The sequence below is a fragment of the Ixodes scapularis genome, unplaced genomic scaffold, assembly GCF_016920785.2.
Source record: "Ixodes scapularis isolate PalLabHiFi unplaced genomic scaffold, ASM1692078v2 PGA_scaffold1__304_contigs__length_218370807, whole genome shotgun sequence".
Lineage (NCBI taxonomy): Eukaryota > Metazoa > Arthropoda > Arachnida > Ixodida > Ixodidae > Ixodes > Ixodes scapularis.
In genome coordinates, this window is record NW_024609846.1 from 8819807 (window position 1) to 8827095 (window position 7289).

Consider the following 7289-nt stretch of genomic DNA (forward strand, 5'->3'; position numbering starts at 1 on the left):
AGCGGCGTGGGCGTCGCCGTCGGCGTAACCAAGGTCACCCCAAGGTCACGTGAACCCCCAAAGTCAACCCAAGGTCAGGTGATCCCCGAGGTCACGTGACCCCTCCTAACGTCACGTGACCCCAAGGTCACGTGACCCCTCCCAAGGTCACCCCAAGGTCACGTGACCCCTTCCAAGGTCACCTCAAGGTCACGTGACCCCCAAGGTGACCGCCACGTGACCCCCCAGGTCACGTGGCCCCCCTCCCCCCCCCATCCGAGGTCACGTGACCCCCTCCCCCCGATTTCACGTGACCCCCTCCCCCCGAGGAGGAGGGGTCTACCCTCCCCTCCAGTACCCTTCCCTCCTCCTCCTCAAGAGCTGCGCTCCAATTCGGCGTTACAGGGAGTTGTAAACGGCTTTCACTTTTTTTTTTTTTTTGTTGACATCTATGAGTGTATTGTTTTCGAGATCCTAGCTTCGCTGTAAGAAGATTCCATATCAATACCTGCATTGTACACCGATATACCGAAATGAGATACATCGTCATGCTGTCCCAAAACAGATCTTTTGTTTTAATCTATCTGATCATTCTTTAGACTCACTTAATCGATTACTTGCTTCCCCTCTCAGTCACCGACGAAAGAATAAAGTACGCCACGAGCAGTTCAAGTTATATTTGTGATACTTGAAAGGATATCGGCGCAAGAGACAACGTTAAAGAGACAAACAGACCGAGCGCTTTTTCTTTCTTCTGCTTTGTTGTTATCTCTCGGCAGTTTTATTGCTTTCATTTCTGTCATTTCAACCAACGGAAGTGTGTATATTTCAATTGTAGTTACTTATTTTTGTATTAGACTACTCAACAATACAAGAACTCAAGTAATCCCAATTACACCTTCGTAGATTTATCGCTTGGAAACGTCGTATGTCGTATAGTAATTCACAGCTAAAAAGAAAAATAAAACATCTTATTTATGAAAATACTGTCTATGTTTATTTTTCAATTTATCGGTATTTGTGTTTATTGTTATTCTCACTGAATTTATAGTTCTAATTTTATTGATAGTACACGCATCCATCTTTATTTCTTCATGTCATATATTGCTCACTAAAGAACATTAAGACAACTGACCGGATCTCCATGTGGTGAATGATGTCGATTGAGGCGAAGCTCCGGTGGTGTTGATGATACTGATTTTGTTCATAGGTAGTGCTGATGGTGCTGATTTTTTTTTTTTTTTTTTGTATTCCTCATAGGTAGTGCTCAGTTCCTGGTTGCGTTTCGACTTCATTATTACTGCTTTATGGTCGGTGAAATGCAGAGCGAGAGGTTCTTCTAGCGGATCAGCTGGGATCCGCTAGAAGCCATGGGAACGTATCAGGAAGAGAATGTGTGGTATGGAACGTGGTTATATACGCATTTGAGCATTTTACCGCAGCGCCCTCTCGTCTATAAACGTTGAGTCAATGCATGCAAAGTTTAACGCGATTATATGCTCATTTGACCGCAGCGCCCTCTCCTGTATAGACATTTAACGACTACATGCAAAGTTGCCTCCATGACATTCCCAGCTCTTGAGTTACTACCACATCTCAGAGCCCCCTACTCGTCCCGCACTCGTGGCCGACTGGTTAAGGCGATGGACTTGAAATCCATTGGAGTCTCTTCGCACAGGTTCCAATCCTGTCGACTGCGCAAAGATGTTTTCTTTTTTTAAGAACACTGATAAGACAGATGAGATGGCAATCGATATGAGCACGGACGACGGAAAAGGCTAGACCTTGAGGAGCTTCACCCCTAAAAATAAGCAAGCACCGTTCAGCTACTCCACTCACGGAAATAACAAGCAATCATATGGTCTGGCGCCGGTTCGGGCCGTCAACGTTCATCCAAGCCCCGCTCACACATGGCCGAAGCACACAGCGCCTGCTGTGCTCCAGACGTTTCGCAAATGTCCTTGTCATTGTGATTGATGACAAGCGCGCTTTGAGAATCTTGACGGGGCCCTGAGCTTACGAAGGCACAAGCTAAACGATGACACAGTACTTCTGTCAAATTTGTGCACTACATCTGGCGATGATTTCGCTAACCTTAGAGCGGAGCTGTCACCATTTGGAAAAACAGACTGTCACGATAATGTCAGAAATGCCTAATCAAAAGTCTTCTTTTTTTAACGAGGGTGTTAGGTTTTAGGCCTAGTTCTTATGTTCCGTTTGCTGGTGTCGCGCCTTCAGATAAAATTAAGGACGGCTTAGAAGCATTTCGCTTTAATTTAAAGAACAAGAGAGTGCAGATAATAGCGGTGTTGTTTGCCCCAGTGTCATTGGAACCAGGCCCCTATCTTGTTGGCTGTCCTTTGATAAGCTGAGATAATCGGTGTCAGCCATGTTCTATCGCTATTAAGCGCAACCGTACCCTCACATGTACGGATACAACGCGGGTGACATGTCCCGGTAACAATTCAGGATGACGGTACTTGTTTTTCATGAGGAGCTCAGCGAAACCTCTGTTAGCACGTTGTATGGGTTTCTATCATTAAGGCTTCATCACACAAGCTTTGCAGAGCCATTACAATTCATGAGCCGCCCCAATCAATAGTGCAAAGATATGCCAAGAGATGTCACTCGCTGGCATGCAGCGAACGACCATGCAGCCGGATGCCCTGATAAAACCGATGGCTTTGTGGGGTGGTGGATTTCTTACCATTCAGGGTCCTAATTGTGGCAAAATATTATAAGCTTATTTCCACTTCTTCACATATTCGCCACCGCATCGATAGATTTCGCAAGAATGGGATTCGCTATATTCCAAGGCCACCCATAACTACAACCAGACCAGCCCCCTCGCCTGGACCTACCCCAACCACCTCAACAGCTCCTCCAACCACACACACCTCAACTACGACAGCAGCTTCACCGACCAAACCCATACAAACCACCACAACAGCTCTTCCGACCACACCCCTTCCTAAAACATCCACAGGTCCAACAACCAAGCTCAGTCCAATCACCACGACAGCTCCTCCACTAAAATCCACTCCGATCACCACAACAACACCGAGCAAACCCACCACAACAGCTCCTCATGCCTAGGGTAACTTTATAAACCACTGTGCTGTGCTTGCGGAGCAGAGTAGCAGAAGGGTCTCTTCTTTTTGTTTTTCTTTGATCCAACGTTAACGTGTTTGCGTTAACTCTGCATGTGGTGCTTCGGCGGTAACCGTCATTCTCAGAAGCGCGTGTGCGTGCGCTGTATAACGTGTGGGGTCGTTGTCTAACCATCCTTGAATTCTTTTTGGCATATGATGCTTTCTTCGTCAATGACGAATTTGTGGTAAGATGAAAGTAAATTCACTACTTTTTTACCACTGTTTAGTTACTCGTTTGCCCGAAGAAACCACTACAGTTAATCTCCCCCCAAACCATCTCCGTTTCGGATTCGAACCGCCCCTACACCGAAACGAATCTGATCATATATACTCAAACAACCCTCACCCCAACTGCGACCACGTCATGATGAGCCATTGCCACCACTCTCATTTGAACTTTGTGACCCGACCAGAGACCACTATAGCGTAACATTGAATAGCGTCAGTCATAGCATATGATCATAGAAAAAACCAGCAGCTGGCTTCATGACATTCAACACTCCAGCATATCAAAAAATCCACAGATTCAAAATAAAAATAGAAACATTGAAAGCAAACACACTCTGCTTTTGAAAAAGAACATGTCGAAAGTGGATGTACAGCTTTCATAGTAATATTCGAAATATTAATGCAACGCAGGCACCAAATCTTAATGAATTTCAGCGTCTAAGAAAGCGGTGAATTCGAAGACTTCAATCATAGTGCGCAGCACGCATGACTTTCCCAGCTCTAATTCTGGTCCATCAATTTGAGCCACACTTATTAAGCCGTAGATATCGGGTCGAGAAAATGCCCAAACCTCCCTAGGCTCGATGTAATATATAGGCTAATGAAAAGGCGGTGGACGTGTAGGTATGTTAAGGCTGGCGAATGTACATTAAAAGACTCAAGCACACTTTGACTAGCGTTCGCGACCCTGTTTGTTGATAGAAGCCTTACAAAACATGGCGGTGAATGGAACTCTAGCGCAAACACAATGAAGTTCAGCAACCGCGTAAGAAAACTGAGGGAAGTAGTATCTGGATTGTTTCTATCTTAAGGTTCAACACTGTGACGTGGAAAACAAACAACTTTGGCTTACCTTTTCAAAGTACCTGCGTGTGACGTAACGTAGAGGAATACAGGTAGAAGCTTGGAACCATAAGGACGTTTTCTTGCTGTTTCCGGTTTACAACTCTGACCAAACATTTGTACACTAGAGAGAAACTCTCATATAGGCATTCGGAAACAACATGTCAAAGAAGACTTCCCTTGCTTTGTTTACACTGTGCCTGACCTTCCCTGTGTGCGTGCTTGAGTTTTAAGGCATTCTTCCTGTCACACTGTTCGCGACTGCCAGCAGCAGTGGCATTCGCCGACACTCCTTATGCCCGAGTCCTACTAGAGCGACAAGCAGAAATAAACGACAGCGACAAGCCTCAAACCAGAGTCTTCCGCGAGTTGACAGGCTTTGTAGAAAAAAGGAGGCCATGCTCAACCACGAGCATCATGCAACGCGAGGGTATCTTTGGCAGGCTCGCAACCACTCGTGCTTATTTCACGAGCACCGAACGACTAAACGCCTGCCAAAGGTATCATCGGGAGCATGCTGCACGTGTTTGAAGCTTATCACTCGCGTCTGTTTCTGTTTGTCGCTCGAGTGGGACTCAGGCATTTGAAAATAACAGGTTGGGGGGGGGGGGGGGGGGGGGGGACGGGGGAAGGGCGGGGGGGGGGGTGGCGGGGGGGAGTTTTTAGGAGGCAACTCGAGTAAACAGACAGATAAAACAAAGCTTAGGACAGTATGACTTTTTGAGAAGTGAACGCACGCAAACGAGCTGGTTAGGCAGCATCACAGTCTAACACCTTAAGATTAGGAAGTTGGTCGGTTCTCGCAGTCTTAGAGGCGCGCGCTAAATTCCCTCCCAGACGGCGAATAAAATAACTGAGATGCAGCCACCATGGCCCTCGAGATCCCGAAGCGCGCGTGTTCGCGTACTTGGGATCTCGGAGGCCATGCCGCCACGCGGATAGTTCCAAGGAACGCCACCCACAGAGAAGCCCTCTTCCTGGCGCTACGGCCCGAACACAGGAAACGGGGTGAGGGTTGCCGGGCTCAGCGCGGCGCGCAGCTTCTACGAATTCGCTACGTTTACATTCCTAAACGCTTGTTCTATTCCTTCCAAACCTTTAATTCCAGCTCATACCAGCTTAATGCTGGTTTCTCTCAAAGGGGCGATGCAATAATGTTCGTACTTTGCGCAAATACCGCTTAGAACGGATCCCTGACGTTAATGACCCATGAAACACGTGTTCGTTTTTCACCCCCTCAACTCGCAGCCAGAACAAGCGGCCACGTGATCTGGAGCCGATTATATGCCGCCATTGTTGATCATACACTGTTAGCAAGTCCCGTGTATTTGGCGAATATTTGGGGTGAAAAACACGCTATTTACACAAATTACCATAAATTTACACGATGAGTAACGGATAATTCGTTCAGAAATCATGCGAGGTTCTAAAAAACGTGTTTTGGTTCGGTCATACACGCATAACCGTGTAGCCGACCTCAATAACACGCATCGCCCCCGGCGACGACCGCGGCATTGCCGGCTATCGAAGCACCGGAACGCTTGGGGACGCACTTAGAAAGGACCGTCGAGACAAATGCCGCGGAAAGAAACATATCTCGGAGACAGATATGCACCAGAAGCAATTGCGCCATGTCGCAGGACGTTGGCGAAACCCACCCTTACCGTGCTCGCCGCCATCTTCTGGTCGATGGCAATGCGGCTTCCCTCATGTCGCCCATGTTTGTATTTAGTTTAGAAGTCCTGATAACAGTTTCTTAGACACCACAAATAAAGTCATGGGTCTAATTATTCGTTCCAAACACTTAAAATGGATATAAAAAGCGTGTCCTCGATGTGAACACGTGACATTGCAGTTGGTTTCGTTTTTGCTTCAACCTTCAACTGCAAGCGATCTGGCCACGGCGCAAGCGCAACGCCGATGTACGCTGGAAGCAAGCGCCGGTTGGCTTTCGTTGTTTTTGTTTGACAGGAGAAAATCTGACAAGTACGCATGGCGCCGCTACTGTTTTGGTTTGACGGGACGCGAGAAGCTTCGCATAGAGCTTCGGAGTTTGCGAGCACATAGTGAAGACGTGACCGGAGAAGTGCCCCTGTGATGTTCCTGGAAGACGGAAAGTAGCATTCGTAATCGTCGTGTGTGTTTTGAAAGCGAAGGGAGTCACAGGGTCCACGAGTTCGCAACCACAAGCCAAGGTTCACGACAGCGCGGCGTTGACTTCGGCGATCTCGTTCTGTTTGGTGCAACCCGGCGATGCGAAAAAGAGCTGAAACATTCGTCGTGTGTGGTGCGGTGCTTTGTATTCCGGGTCTGTTTGAACCACGCTTTTAACACGGAGCGCAAATTGTTTGTTGCGTGGTGGAGGTTCTACGGGTACAGTCCCGTCGTCGTCAGCTGATCCGGTCCAGCTGGTCCGGGAGGACGCAGCGAGCGTTTTTAGAAGTAAATCTTCCTTCGTTCCGTTTCAAACTGTGGAAGTATCCCGACACATACCGTGAGTAAGAAGCAGCGGGCGTTTTCAACAAAATTACGTTGTTTTAATTGAATAATGGACTCCGGATTGTTGTCTTAAATCTGCCGTTTTTTTATGCTTCGTGTTGGACTGCGTTTGCCTAGCGACGCACACCGCTCGAGTAGATGATTCGGTCCTGCAACGAGTTTGTTGCGCCAATCATGCGGCGTGAATAAATTAGGGCAAGGTTTCCTACCTGCCCACAGATGCATGTACTGAGACCATTTTTTATGTTGTGAACGTAGTGCTCTTTCTTTATTTTGGAAGACGCGTTGGTGCATTTATTATGGTACAATCACTTGAGAGTTGAGAAATTGGAGAGCGCGCAAGCTTTCCCAACTTTGTCTCTCTCTCTGGCACTGCCCTGTTTCAGTTTCAGTAGGCATAACTACTAGCAGGTACAAACTGCTCTAAAGCAGGTAAAAAACGGGAAGCTTAGGACGGTGCGGACTCCGTGTTTCGCGCTTTTCGCAAGGTGACAGGGTAAATGCTTTTGCGAGATATGCGGAATATGCAAGCGATTTTGTTATGCCCGTCGTTTGCGTCTCTCCAGCAAAACGAATAAGATGATCTAC

General features: G+C 47.4%; 1 non-coding gene across 1 annotated transcript; it reads left to right on the forward strand.

Moving 5' to 3' along the window:
• The first annotated feature begins 1596 nt into the window (after window positions 1-1596).
• Trnas-uga lies at window positions 1597-1678 on the forward strand. Its single transcript has one exon. It is a non-coding gene; the product is annotated as a tRNA-Ser (tRNA).
• The last annotated feature ends 5611 nt before the right edge of the window (window positions 1679-7289 follow it).